General features: G+C 42.5%; 1 pseudogene; it reads right to left on the reverse strand.

Annotated features, from left to right (window-relative positions):
* Window positions 1-5,575: 5,575 nt before the first annotated feature.
* On the reverse strand, window positions 5,576-5,694 carry LOC134946288 (5S ribosomal RNA; annotated as a pseudogene).
* Between the last annotated feature and the right edge of the window lie 10,648 nt (window positions 5,695-16,342).

Below are 16,342 nucleotides of genomic sequence, written 5' to 3' on the forward strand. Positions count from 1 at the left end.
ACCTGTGAAAAGAAAAAATGGTTAGTGAGAAATGTTTACAGCACTTTCGTGCTAATGTGAGTGGTCCTGTGTGGGAGTCCTTTTTATAAATGCCGGCACTTTTGTCCGTACTGCGGCTGCAGTTGGGACGTCTAGCTAACTATCCCTATTGCTGCCTACCTTTCAGTCACGTCCAGACTGTAATTCTTTCTTGCGGATCGCGTCCTGCCGGCTGGTCCCAATGCTGGTGCACGCGCTCCCGTCTTTACACCTGTTCGGCGCAGGTGGGATGACGTCAGGGCTTCACTCACAGATTGTTTTCCAACGCGTTTCGGACTTGCTGGTCCTTAATCCTGGCTGATAGAGACACTTCCCAAAAGGTTCTCTTTATATAGCTTTATTGTTTAATTGGCTTGATTGGAGAAGGCTCGTTAAGTTAAAAACAGCTGAATAAAATTTGTCAGAAGCTTTTTCTCACTCATTTGACACAGGTGTTTGCAATTTTAAAGGGAAAAAGGGTGATTGTATAAAATAAAGGTTATGAGAAATAATTTAAATCAATCAATTATGAAATTAATTATAAAAAATTCATTATAAAAAGGAATTAAGCTCAAAATCTATATTGAGACCAGTGGGTTCCAGAGTTTGTAACATAAAAGTCCATTTTGCTTCTGCTCTTTTGAGCTTGTCCACTATGTCTCCTCCTCTCCAATTGGGTATGATTCGTTGAATCCCCAAAAAAGATAAAAGTTTGGGATCTTTGTTGTGTTTGTCCGCAAAATGTTTAGACACACTATGGGTTTGTAGTCCTTTTTTAATATTATAAATATGCTCTGCTAATCGGATTTTGAGCTTTCTTTTAGTCTGACCAACGTATTGTAGGCCGCAAGGGCATTGCAGGAGATAAACTACTCCCTCTGTTTCACAAGTTATTCTGTCTTTTACTTTATAGCTTTTATTTGTTGTATTGCAGGTAAATGTGGTTTCAGATTTAGTTGATGATTTTTTCGCTGTCCTGCATGGTAAACATTTTAAACATGAGAAAAAGCCTTTAGTTTCTTCTCTTTGTCTGGTTTCTTCAGGAATAAAGCTTTTTACTAATTCCTGCTTGATTGAAGTTGCTCTTTTATAAATGATGCGTGGTTTATCTTGTATCATGGGTGCTAGTTCCTTGTCCAGTGCTAAAATGTGCCAATGTCTGTTTAATATTTTTTCAAATGCTAAATATTGGCTGTTGAACTGGGTGATGAACAATAATTGAAAGTCTTTTTGTGTTCTTTGTTTATACTTCAAAGTCTCATTTCTGTCTATATTGGCTATCCGGTCAAGATGAGTATTCAATGCTTCTTCTTTGTAACCACTTTGAAGAAATCTCTTTTTCATCTGTATTGCTTGTTCATTGAATGTTTCTACCTGTGAACAGTTTCTTTTCAATCGTCGAAATTGCCCGCCTGGGATATTCTTTATCCAATTGATGTGATGATTGCTACATGTGGAGATGGTGTTATTGCCACTAACGTTCTTTGTATGAGTTCTTGTTTGAATAGTATTGTTTTGTATGAAAATCTCCAAGTCGAGGTATATGACCATGGTGTCACTGGTGACTGACGAAAACTCCAATTTGTAAGAGTTATTGTTGATATATTGCAGAAAATTGTGAAGTTCTTGTTGTGGACCATTCCAGATGAAAAACAGGTCATCTATGTATCTCTTCCAAGTTTGTATATATTGTAAATAGGGGTTGTTATTCCAGATATGGTCTTCCTCCCATTTTGACACATATAAATTTGCATACCCTGGTGCGAAAGAACTACCCATCGCGGTCCCCTGTATTTGGTTATAATAGATTCCATTGTTCCAGAAAAAATTGTGATGTAAAATGAAGTTAATGCAGGTTACTAAAAAATTAACTTGTGCATTAGGTAGTGATGTCTCTGTAGAAAGGAAGAATCTTATTGCTTCACACCCCTTTGTGTGGGGAATACATGTGTACAATGATCTGACATCACTTGTGCAAAGAATGAAATGATTTTCCCATTGGATTTCTTTTAGTATCTGTAAAATGTGTATTGTGTCCCGGAGATAGCTTTTTTGTGATTGTGCCACCTCTTGCAAAAAGGAATCTACATATCTGGATAAATTTGCAGACAGTGAGTTGATACCTGATACAATTGGACGCCCCGGAGGATGCTTTTGGTCTTTATGTATTTTGGGTAATTGGTAAAAAGTAGGTACGAGCGGGTGATTTATATATATATAAAATCATATTCCTTTTTTGTTAATATACCAATTTCCAAACCTTCGTCCAATATTTCCTTTAATTCCTTCTGATATTGTTCTGTTGGGTTCCCTTTTAGTACTGCATACGTGGAATCGTCCTTTAGGAGGTCTGTGATTACGGCTTCATAATCTTCCTTATTTTGGATAACGAGGCCACCCCCCTTGTCTGCCGGCTTTATGATGATGTCCTTATTCTCTTTCAGCTCCCTCAGGGCATTTTTTTCGGATATTGTGAGGTTGAATTTCATTTTCTCTTTGCCGGTCATGGCTCTGATGTCCTTTTCCACTAGCTTTTGGAACGTTTCTATATGCGCACCTTTAACGTGATTTGGGAAAAATTTTGATGTGGTTTTCAATGTTGTGTGTTTAAATTGGTTTTCTGAGGATTGTACTTCAGTGTTATTTTCTTTGCGGGCGAAGAATTTCTTAATGCAGAGTTTTCGTATAAACCTGTGGGTATCGATGTATAGATCAAATTGATTTGCGCTTGAATGGGGGCAGAATTTGAGACCTTTCCGTAATAAGGATAATTGTTCATCTGTAAGAGAGATTCTGCTCAGGTTGTAAATCCCTTCATTTATGGGACCTTTCTTCATAAGTTTCTTCGACTTGCCACCCCGGACACCCCTTCTCCTGGGGAAAACACTGTTCTTTGTTTTTTCTGGCAGTTTGTTGGATTCAGTCTCTCTGGGGGTTTCTCTATGTCTGTGATAAACTCTAAAAAACTTTCCTCATCTTCAAATTCATCTTCTTCCATTGTGTAGGCTCTCTTCTTTGATCTTGCTCCATTTTTCTGTTCTTCTTCGGAGTTTCGTGATTCTATATTTTGCATGAGGGCCAGTGCATGAGATTTTTCTTCTGCAATGATATGAATTTCTAATAAGATGTGCTCTTGGAGATTCTCTTGAATATGTGAAGTTCTTTGGGTTGTATGGTAAATAATCTTTCCTCTGGGATGATGAATGTGGGTATTTGTCAATTAAGGGATCTTTCCCCTTTCCTTGATTTGTCCTTTGAATATTTTGTTTTGATTGAAAATTCTGTTTAGTGTTCCTAATTTGATATTGATTCTGCGGTTTGAATGTTTTTCTGTATGTATTTCTATTTGTTTCCATTATTTGATTCATTTTTCTTCTCTCATTTTTTTGTATAGTTTGGTTTTCTATATGGTCTCTTTGGAACTTCCTTTGCTTTTGGCTAATGATGTCTTCTTCAAATTTTTGCATTTTTGCATTGGTTAATTTCATTAAATTCCTATAATCCTCCATTGATTTTAACGGTTCAAATTTGTCCTCAATTTTTTTGATATTGTCATTAATCCGTTCCAAAGAAATTTTTCTATCCTCTATTATTAAAGATACAAGCTCATTTGAACATTTATCTAAAACATCATTCCACTTGGCAAAGAAATTTATCTTTTTTGGGGATTCAACGAATCATACCCAATTGGAGAGGAGGAGGAGACATAGTGGACAAGCTCAAAAGAGCAGAAGCAAAATGGACTTTTATGTTACAAACTCTGGAACCCACTGGTCTCAATATAGATTTTGAGCTTAATTCCTTTTTATAATGAATTTTTTATAATTAATTTCATAATTGATTGATTTAAATTATTTCTCATAACCTTTATTTTATACAATCACCCTTTTTCCCTTTAAAATTGCAAACACCTGTGTCAAATGAGTGAGAAAAAGCTTCTGACAAATTTTATTCAGCTGTTTTTAACTTAACGAGCCTTCTCCAATCAAGCCAATTAAACAATAAAGCTATATAAAGAGAACCTTTTGGGAAGTGTCTCTATCAGCCAGGATTAAGGACCAGCAAGTCCGAAACGCGTTGGAAAACAATCTGTGAGTGAAGCCCTGACGTCATCCCACCTGCGCCGAACAGGTGTAAAGACGGGAGCGCGTGCACCAGCATTGGGACCAGCCGGCAGGACGCGATCCGCAAGAAAGAATTACAGTCTGGACGTGACTGAAAGGTAGGCAGCAATAGGGATAGTTAGCTAGACGTCCCAACTGCAGCCGCAGTACGGACAAAAGTGCCGGCATTTATAAAAAGGACTCCCACACAGGACCACTCACATTAGCACGAAAGTGCTGTAAACATTTCTCACTAACCATTTTTTCTTTTCACAAGTGTTTGCAGAAAAATTATTTTTCATTTTAATTTATTATTATTTTCTTTTTCCCTTATTTTTTCATACATCTTAAGCGCTCCTTTCACTCCGTTTTATTGTTACCATTTTTTAAAGGAGCAGCTCCACATTATTTCTAAAGCGCGGGTTATCCATTACATATACTGCAGTCGCACTGCGGACATTGCGCATGCGCATTCGCGACTAATCGCTCCGTTGCGAAAAAAAAATAACGAGCGAACAACTCGGAATGACCCCCTAAGTTTGATGCCTGAGGCAGTGGTGTAACTACCATTGGTGCAGGGCCTGGGGCTGCTACGGGGCCCCGTATGACTGTGGAGCTCACCACTCTCCTGCAATCAGTCACGCTGCTGAACAAAATTTTCCCCGCCTCTGCATCTGGTGACTTTTTAAAAATGAAGCTAGGAGGGGTGTGGCGTCAGAGATTCTGCTTTTTAGGTTTTTATGAGAAGACCAACCATATGCCGATTAAACCCTGAAATAGTTATTTAATATTTGTTGTGTTGGTGGTGCTCCCAGAGTCAGTATAGTCAATAACAAAGGAGGAAAGAAAAGAAAGACTCTATATTGGGGCACACTTGGACAATGAAAATGCGTTAAAATATAACTTTTATTCTTGACAGATAAAAAATAGTTTGACACACAGGTTAGTGTAACATAGAACTCCACCTCAAGGAGGGCAAGGTTTAATTAGTGTTAACTATGTGTGGATTTCAATAAGTTAATCCTTGAATGCACCTTACAGTAGGTGAAAGTGTTTAAAAAAAAGATATCTAGCATCGCTATCGCTGGTGCTAGATTGGCCTGCATGCAGGCTCAATCTAGCAGGTCGCTCTTTAAACCCACTGGGTGAAATGAGCGGGCCCCCGTCTCCCCCCGCACGCTCAGCACACATCGCGCTGTGCTGAGCGGGGGGAGAGATGTGTGCTGAGTGGTTCGCTCAGCACACATCTCTCCCCAAATCGGGCCGTGAATATGGCCCTTTAGGAGCACAAATGATTTATAATCAAGACAAAGAGATTAGTCATTTGTAGTGTGCTCCAGTGGTGAAAGCTCTAGACCCTTGTGCCAGACTGAACTAGAGAGAGATGAAGTTGGTGGAATGGTGATATGAGCCACAGGTTTCTCCACTACTTCTGCTTTTTGTTGATTGGGATATTATTACTGCACCTGATATTCCAAGGTAGTCTCCCATCCAAGTACTGATCAGGCCTATCATTGCTTAGCTTCCAAGATCAAACGAGATTGGGCTTAGCCAGTGATGTGTGGCAGTATTGATCCGTTTGAAATGGGCATGTACGATACCAAATGAGCTGGGTGTGGGTCAGACTGTGCACAGGTCTGATGCCAGGCGGGTACAGACGGCCATTTTCGGCAGTAGGTTTTCTTCTTCAATAGGCAACCATACCTTGTCTCTCTCATCCACTGTCCGCTATACTTTTAATATGACAGTGGACAGCAGAAGTAGAGGTGCCTTAACCTATTCTTCTGTCACCAGACTTTTCAAGTACTCTCTCATCCATATGCCAGTATCTCAGCTCTCTGCAATACATGGGTAACAGAGACAATGTGCAAAATTTATTGGACAGCAGAAGTACTTCTTTGATATTTATGCCACAAACCACACTCTCTCATTTGTTTCAAACGGATCAATACTGCCACATATCACTGGCTACGCCAACTCTCGTTTGATCTTGGAAGCTAAGCAGTGATAGGCCTGATCAGTACTTGGACGGGAGACTACCTTGGAATATCAGGTGCAGTGATATCACAATCAACAAAAAGCAGAAGAAGTGGAGAAACCTGTGGCTCATATCACCATTCCACCAACTGTATCTCTCTCTAGATCAGTCTGGCACAAGGGTCTAGCAGTCATGTAATAGCTATTTACATGCAAGACACAATTAGACCAAGTCAGAGGTATTTTCTTTCCCTCTCTGCACTATGTTATATGAGGCAGAACTTTACCTCTCTCCAGCAACAGTAAAGAGCGATACCAGAAGGTATAACCATCAGTGGTTACCCAGAGAGCTTTCACCACTGGAGCACACTACAAATTACCTGTGCACAGTCTGACCCACACCCAGCTCATTTGGTATCGTATATGCCCATTTGGGCTCTCTCTATTACAAGTGCTTACTGTTGCTCTCTTGAACTGCTGAGATTATATATGCCTATTTATGAGTGCTTACTGCTGCTCTCCTGATCTGCTGAGATCATATGTGCTTATCTTATGTCTCTAAAGATAACGTTAAATCTACTGCTGCTTATATGTTAATTGTACCATCATTGCAATAGCCTGAGTTTTTGATATATACTAAGAATTAGAGATGTGCACCGGACACTTTTCGGGTTTTGTGTTTTGGTTTTGGATTAGGTTCCGCGGTCGTGTTTTGGATTCGGACGCGTTTTGCAAAAACCTCCCTTTCGAATTTTTGTCGGATTCGGATGCGTTTTGGATTCGGGTGTTTTTTTTTAAAAAACCTCAAAAGCAGCTTAAATCATAGAATTTGGGGATAATTTTGATCCTGCAGTACTATTAACCTCAATAATCATAATTTCCACTCATTTCCAGTCTATTCTGAACACCTCACAATATTAATTTTAGTCCTAAAATTTGCACCGAGGTCGCTGGATGGCTAAGTGGGCAGCACAAACACCTGGCCCATCTAGGAGTGGCACTGCAGTGTCAGACAGGATGGCACTTCAAAAAATAGTCCCCAAACAGCACATGATGCAAAGATAAATAAAAAAGAGGTGCAAGATGGAATTGTCCTTGGACCCTCCCACCCACCCTTATGTTGTATAGGACATGCACACTTTAACAAACCCATCATTTCAGCGACAGGGTCTGCCACACGACTGTGGTGGAAATGACTGGTTGGTTTGGGCCCCCACCAAAAAAGAAGCAATCAATCTCTCCTTGCAAAAACTGGCTCTACAGAGGCAAGATGTCCACCTCATCCTCATCCCCTGATTCCTCACCCCTTTCACTGTGTACATCCTCCTCCTCACAGAGTATTAATTCGTCTCCACTAGAATCCACCATCACAGGTCCCTGTGTACTTTCTGGAGGCAATTGCTGGTAAATGTCTCCACGGAGGAATTTATTATAGTTAATTTTGATGAACACCATCTTCTCAACATTTTCTGGAAGTAACCTCCTACGCCGATTGCTGACAAGGTGACCGGCTGCACTAAACACTCTTTTGGAGTACACACTGGAGGGAGGGCAACCTAGGTAAAATAAAGCCAGTTTGTGCAAGGCCCTCCAAATTGCCTCTTTTTCCTGCCAGTATACGTACGGACTGTTGACATGCCTACTTGGATGCTGTCACTCATATAATCTTCCACCATTCTTTCAATGGTGACAGAATCATATGTAGTGACAGTAGACGACATGTCAGTAATCGTTGGCAGGTCCTTCAGTCCGGACCAGATGTGAGCACTTGCTCCTGACTACCCTGCATCACCGCCAGAGGGTGGTTTTGGAAATGTTATCCTTTTCCTGGCTGCTCCAGTGGCGGTAGAAAATGAAGGAGGAGCTGTTGGTGGGTCATGTTCCGCTTGACTTGACAATTGTCTCACCAGCAGGTCTTTGAACATCTGCAGACTTGTGTCTGCCGGAAAGAGAGATACAACGTAGGCTTTAAACCTAGGATCGAGCAAGGTGGCCAAAATGTAGTGCTCTGATTTCAACAGATTGACCACCCGTGAATCCTGGTTAAGCGAATGAAGGGCTCCATCCACAAGTCCCACATGCCTAGCGGAATCGCTCCATTTTAGCTCCTCAATTAATCTCTCCAGCTGCTTCTGCAAAAGCCTGATGAGGGGAATGACCTGACTTAGGCTGGCAGTGTCTGAACTGACTTCACGTGTTGCAAGTTCAAAGGGTTGGAGAACATTGCACAACATGGAAATCATTCTCCACTGCGCTTGAGTCAGGTGCATTCCCCCCCCCCTTTGCCTATATCGTAGGCAGATGTGTAGGCTTGAATGGCCTTTTGCTGCTCCTCCATCCTCTGAAGCATAGAGGGTTGAATTCCACCTCGTTACCACCTCTTGCTTCAGCTGATGGCAGGGCATATTCATGAGTGTTTGCTGGCACTCCAGTCTTCGGCACGCGGTGGCTGAATGCCGAAAGTGGCCCGCAATTCTACGGGCAACCGACAGCATCTCTTGCATGCCCGTCATTTTTTGAAAAAATTCTGCACCACCAAATTAATTGTATGTGCAAAACTTGGGATGTGCTGAAATTTGCCCAGATGTAATGCACGCACAATATTGCTGGAGTTGTCCGATATCATAAATCCCCAGGAGAGTCCAATTGGGGTAAGCCAATCTGCGATGATGTTCCTCAGTTTCCGTAAGAGGTTGTCAGCTGTGTGCCTCTTATGGAAAGCGGTGATACAAAGCGTAGCCTTCCTAGGAACGAGTTGGCATTTGCAAGATGCTGCTACTGGTGCCAATGCTGCTGTTGTTGCTGCGGGAGGCAATACATCTACCCAGTGGGCCGTCACAGTCATATAGTCCTTAGTCTGCCCTGCTACACTTGTCCACATGTCCGTGGTTAAGTGGACAGTGGGTACAACTGCATTTTTTAGGACACTGGTGACTCTTTTTCTGACGTCTGTGTACATTCTCGGTATCGCCTGCCTAGAGAAGTGGAACCTAGATGGGATTTGGTACCGGGTACACACTACCTCACGAAATTCTCTAAGTCCCTGTGAAATAACGGTGGATACTGGATGCACATCTAACACCAACATAGTTGTCAAGGCCTGAGTTATCCGCTTTGCAACAGGATGACTGCTGTGATATTTCATCTTCCTCGCAAAGGACTGTTGGACAGTCAATTGCTTACTGGAAGTAGTACAAGTGGTCTTCTGACTTCCCCTCTGGGATGACAATCGACTCCCAGTAGCAACAACAGCAGCGCCAGCAGCAGTAGGCGTTACACTCAAGGATCCATTGGAGGAATCCCAGTTAGGAGAGGACTCGTCAGACTTTACAGTGACATGGCCTGCAGGACTATTAGCATTCCAGTGTAAGGAGGAAATTGACATTGATGGAGTTGGTGGTGTGGTTTGCAGGAGCTTGGGTACAAGAGGAAGAAGGGATTTAGTTGTCAGTGGACTGCTTCTGCTGTCACTCGAAGTTTTTGAACTTGTCAATGACTTCTGATGAATGCGCTCCAGGTGACGTATAAGGGAGGATGTTCCTAGGTGGTTAACGTCCTTACCCCTACTTATTACAGCTTGACAAAGGCAACACATGGCTTGACACCTGTTGTCCGCATTTCTGTTGAAATAATTCCACACCGAAGAGGTGATTTTTTTTGGGTATTTTGACCAGGCATGTCAATGGCCTTAATCATCTCACGGAAAACAGGTGTCTCCCCGGGTGCCTGACTTAAACAAACCACCTCACCATTGGAATCCTCCTCGTCAATTTCCTCCTCAGCACCAGCAACACCCATATCCTCATCCTGATGTACTTCAACAGTGACATCTTCAATTTGAATATCAAGAACTGGACTGTGGGTGCTCCTTCCAGCACTTGCAGGGGGCGTGCAAATGGTGGAAGGAGCCACCTCTTTCCATCCAGTGTTGAGGAGGTCAGGCATCGCACCCGCCGACACATTTGGACTCTCCTTGGGGATTTGTGATTTAGAATGCACAATTCTTTGCTGTGCTTTTACCACCTTAACTCTTTTAATTTTTCTAGCAGGGGAGGATGAGTGCTTCCATCATCATGTGAAGCTGAACCACTAGTCATGAGGAACATAGGAGAGGGCCTTAGCCGTTCCTTGCCACTCCGTGTCGTAAATGGCATATTGGCAAGTTTACGCTTCTCCTCAGATGATTTTAATTTAGATTTTTGGGTCATTTTACTGAACTTTTGCTTTTTGGATTTTACATGCTCTCTACTATGACATTGGGCATCGGCCTTGGCAGACGACGTTGATGGCATTTTATCATCTCTGCCATGACTAGTGGCAGCATCTTCAGCACTAGGTGGAAGTGGATCTTGATCTTTCCCTATTTTACCCTCCACATTTTTGTTCTCCATTTTTTAATGTGTGGAATTTTATGCCAGTAATATATCTGGAATTAGATGGCTGTAATGTTGGGAATTAGATACCACTAGATAGATACCAGATACCACTGTGACTGGAATGATGATGACCTATGCACAGTGACAGGACACTACCACAGCACCCTACAGCAGCAAGATGCACCACAAGACACTGGACTAGTATATTAGTAATGTACTGTAGTATTACTGAGCACCACAATGCAACACAAGACAATGAGCAGTGGTACTGACCACTGATGATGATACTACTGAATACTGACATTGAGCAGCAAGATGCAGCACAAGACACTGGAGTCTGGAATAGTATATTAGTAATGTACTGTAGTATTACTGAGCACCACAATGCAACACAAGACAATGAGCAGTGGTACTGACCACTGATGATGATACTACTGAATACTGACACTGGGCAGCAAGATGCAGCACAAGACACTGGAGTCTGGACTAGTATATTAGTAATCTACTGTAGTATTACTGAGCACCACAAAAAGCAGCACAAGACAATGAGCAGTGGTACTGAGCACTGATGATGATACTACTGAGAACTGACACTGAGCAGCAAGATGCAGCACAAGACACTGGAGTCTGGACTAGTATATTAGTAATGTACTGTAGTATTACTGAGCACCACAACGCAGCACAAAACAATGAGCAGTGGTACTTAGCACTGATGAGGATACTACAGAGAACAGACACTGAGCAGCAAGATGCAGCACAAGACCCTGGATTAGTATATTAGTAATGTACTGTAGTATTACTGAGCACCACAATGCAGCACAAGACAATGAGCAGTGGTAATGAGCACTGATGATGATACTACTGAGAACTGACACTGAGCAGCAAGATGCAGCACAAGACACTGGACTATATTAGTAATGTACTGTAGTATTACTGAGCACCACAATGCAGCACAAGACAATGACCAGTGGTACTGAGCACTGATGATGATACTACTGAAAAATGACACTGAGCAGCAAGATGCAGCACAAGACACTGGAGTCTGTACTAGTATATTAGTAATGTACTGTAGTATTACTGAGCACCACAATGCAGCACAAGACAATGAGCAGTGGTACTGAGCACTGATGAGGATGCTACTGAGAACTGACACTGAGCAGCAAGATGCAGCACAAGACGCTGGACTAGTATATTAGTAATGTACTGTAGTATTACTGAGTACCACAATGCAGCACAAGACAATGAGCAGTGGTACTGACTGATGATGATACTACTGAGAACTGACACTGAGCAGCAAGATGCAGCACAAGACACTGGACTAGTATATTAGTAATGTACTGTAGTATTACTGAGCACCACAATGCAGCACAAGACAATGAGCAGTGGTACTGAGCACTGATGAGGATACTACTGAGAACTGACACTGTGCAGCAAGATGCAGCACAAGAGAGACACACTACTAGTATTACTGAGCAGCAATAAGTAAGCACTGATACTGAGCACTGATATTGAGATTTGCCACTGAATGAACGTAGCCACGTCCTCTCTGCTCTCTCTACAATGCACGAGTGAAAATGGCGGCAACGCGCGGCTCTTTATATGGAATCCGAATCTCACGAGAATCCGACAGCGGGATGATGACGTTTTTCCTCGTTCGGGTTTTCTGAGCCTGCCTCGGACCCGTGTAAACCACGTGGAGTTCGGGGGGGTTCGATTCTCGGAGAACTGAACCCGCTCATCTCTACTAAGAATCTACTTTATATGCATTGACCGTTATAGGGACATGTTTTTGCACATGGAACCAGGGTGCATATTTGTGTTACACATACATTGTGACAAATAAATGTGGATAGCTTTGCAGCCCATTGTATAGGATATACAGTATGAAGCCTGGTTTTCAGTTACCAAACAAATTTTTCTATGAATTATGTATGCTTTGTACTTACCTCTTCTGTTTACTAGACAGACCAGCACACACACCTATTTAAATAACTTTGATTAATTAGGCACCGCCTTGTGCATCAATAGACTTACTGCTCAGCTTTCCTCTTCAATAGGCAATTGTACAATGGAACTAATTCAGACCTGATCGCTCGCTAGGGGTTTTTTGCACTGCTGCGAGCAGATAGTCGCCGCCCATAGGGTGTGTATTTTTGCTTTGCAAGTGTGTGATCGCATGTGCAGCCGGGCGGTACAAAAAAGTTTTGTACAGTTTCTGAGTAGCCCAGAACTTCCTCAGCTGCTGCGATCACTTCAGCCTGTCTGGGGCCAGAATTGATGTCAGACATCCGCCCTGCAAACGCTTGGACACGCCCAGAGCCGGCCCTAACCAATATGATGCCCTAGGCAAGATTTTGGCTGGTGCCCCCTTGCACAGATGCTAGTTCCGCCTCTGACCCTGTATCCCTTTTTACACATTACGGCAGACAGCGTCCTCTTTTTACACATTACGGCAGCCAGTCCCCCTTTTTACACATTACGGCAGCCAGTTTCCCTTTCACACATTACGTAGACAGGATGGATAGATAGATAGATAGATAGATAGATAGATAGATAGATAGATAGATAGATAGATGGATAGATGGATAGATGGATAGACAGAATAGATGATACTTACCCAGAGCCGGCCCTAACCAATATGATGCCCTAGGCAAGATTTTGGCTGGTGCCCCCATGCACAGATGCTAGTTCAGCCTCTGACCCTGTACCCCTTTCGCAGCATGATCACCCCTCACCCATAGCAGTCATCATTTTGGTGCTCCTACCCCCTATATTTTAAATAGGAACAGTGTGCACATTCGGTGCGCAACGCAAAACAGGTTGTGTTCTTGCTGGGAAGGGGCATGGCCACACAATAGTACCCCCAGTTGAAATTCCGCCACACAGTACTGCAACTTTATTCACATTATATCATGCAATTATGTCTCTTCACATTACATCACACAGTAGTATCACGTTACTTCTCACAGTAGTGCCCTTTATTCACATTACACCACACCATATTGCTCTTTATTCACATTAGACCACACAGTAGTGCCCTTTCTATATGCTACGCCACAAAGTACTGTAGTATGCCTTATACACATAATGCTGCAGATTAGTAATGCATTTCATATGCAGATAGAGCCGCAGTCGCACGCAGAATATAGGCATGCTGCATATCATTTTAATCAGCAGAAGCTGCTTGTGCCCCTAGACAGTCCAAATGCCCTAGGCATTTGCCTAGTTTGCCTATGCCTAGGGCCGGCTCTGGACACGCCTGTGTTTTTCCAAACACTCCCAGAAAAAGATCAGTTGACACCCACCAATGCCTTCTTCCTGTCAATCTCCTTGCGATCAGCTGTGCGAACGGATTATTCATACAATACATCGCTGGGCAATGATCCGCTTTGTACTTGTACGACATGCCTGCGCATTGTGGTGCATACGCATGCGCAGTTCTAACCTGATCGTAGTGCAGCAAAAAAACCTAGCATGCATCAAGTCTGAATGACCCCCCCTTGTTTCTCTCATCCACTGTCCACTATATTTTTAATATATGACAGTGGACAGCAGAAGTAGAGGTGCCTTAACCTATTGTTCTGTCACTAGATTTTTCAAGTACTCTCTCATCCATATGCCAGTATATCAGCTCTCTGCTATACATAGGTAACAGCAGTGCTGCAAGTATGGGGAGGTATGGAGTACCGGTAAGAAATTCCCAGCCGGTATGCCATACCGCCGGGCTGTCCACCATACCTGCATCCCGCTGCTGTGTGAGGGGAGGAGAGAGCAGCGCAGCGCCTCTCCTGCCCCACAATTCTCTATGATGTCCGGTCTCCAGCGACGGCGGCGGAGTGAATCTCAATGAGGCACCAGTTTGCTAGCCAATCAGAGCACGCAGACCAGCAGCCGCGGCTCCTGATTGGCTGCCGGTCCGCAAGCTATTGGGGCAGTGTATATCTTGCACAGTGGGGCAATGTGTATCTGGCACAGTGGGGCAATGTGTATCTGGCACTGTGGGGCAATGTGGATTAATACTGCTACAGTTCACTGGCTACACCCAGAGATCAAATCTCGTTTGACCTTGGAAGCTAAGCAGTGATAGGCCTGATCAGTACTTGGATGGGAGACCGCCTTGGAATATCAGGTGCAGTAATAATATCACAATCAACAAAAAGCAGAAGTAGTGGAGAAACCTGTGGCTCATATCACCATCCCAAAAACTTTATTAGACCAACTCAGAGGTATTTTCTTTCCCTCTCTGCACAATATTATACTATCTCCGGTACATAGATGACATATTCATGTTGTGGGATGGACATCTAAGTGATCTAAAACAATTCATCTCCATACTCAATAATAATGACCTGAATTTGAGACTCACATATGAGACTAGTCAATCTAAGATCAATTTCCTTGACCTCACAATTCAAATTGACGAAGAAGGAAATGTCTCCACGGACATTTTTAGGAAACACACAGCAACAAACAGTATCCTACACTCCACTAGTGCACATCTTCCTTCCACAATCAGAGCAGTTCCAAAAGGAGAACTACTACGCACCAAAAGAAACATCTCAGACCCTGATATCTTTAATCAAAGACAAGGGGAACTTGGTACCAGATTCAAAAACAGAGGTTACAGTAACACACTCATCAAAAAAACAATACGAGAAGTGGAAAAATATCCACGAGAATCCCTCCTCAAAGTGAAGACCAAAGAGAAAAGGGAGGAACCAGTGAGATTCATTAGTACTTTCAATATTCACTGGAAAGAGATCGAAGCCATTCTTCAAAAACATTGGTCTATATTACAAACAGACCATGATTTGATGCAGATTTTACCTAAAAGAGTTCAAAGTAGCTGGCGTAGATCACGCAACATCAGGGATCAGTTGGTACATAGTCATCTCTCAAAACCACAAGAGGCCATAACCAGCAGAAAAGGATCTAAAAGCTGCGGGCGATGCAAAGCATGCCAATATATGGTTCCTACAAAATGCTTCCATGACAAATTCAATCATAAATGGACAATTACAACATCTATAACATGTACGTCCATAGGAACCGTCTACCATATGGAATGCCCATGCCAGAAAATCTATATCGGCAAAACCACAAGACCGTTAAAAGTACGCATTCTAGAACATGTAGGCAGCATACGCAATGCCGCCAGAGACCAGTCAAGATTTAAAACTCTAACATCAGTGGCTCGACACTTTCTTAAATTTCATCAGGGTGACCCGACAGGCCTGAAAGTCTTTGGTATGAGACATGTACAATTAGGGATCCGGGGTGGAGATTTAGACCAGGTACTTTTAAGATTTGAGACGAAAATGATATTTCTCCTAAACAGTCAGTACCCACACGGTCTGAATGAAGCCAACAGCTACACCCCATTTCTTTAATCCTAGGGCATAGCTGGGATAGCGACTTGTCGAATCCAACTTAGACATTAAGAAAATGTCTATAATCCTCCTTATGGAGCACACACATCATGTTTAAACAGAAAAATACATAGATCCCAATTTATATCATGGAATCAAATAGCATACTTTGTGAAATTATCAATAATCTCCTGGGGTCAGTAAATGAGAGACAAACATATATAGCAACATCAGTAGGCTACTGTCTTATCAGAACACCAAGGTTATTTCTGAAATAGTATCATAACAAGGAACCCTCCAATATACACTCACCTTATATCATGAATGTCACTTTTCTAGCATTCACATCTTTCACTAACTGTCACCCCAGTCCACATCGTTTGTATCCTATTCACTTAACATTATTAGATATCCTTGTCAGTTTTCCTCTTTGTTCACCTACATCAGAGACCGTTGTCACACTCTTCCCCTACATAATGTTTTAGTTGATATCAATCGG

This window comes from Pseudophryne corroboree, chromosome 7 (assembly GCF_028390025.1).
Source record: "Pseudophryne corroboree isolate aPseCor3 chromosome 7, aPseCor3.hap2, whole genome shotgun sequence".
NCBI classification, from domain to species: Eukaryota; Metazoa; Chordata; class Amphibia; order Anura; family Myobatrachidae; genus Pseudophryne; species Pseudophryne corroboree.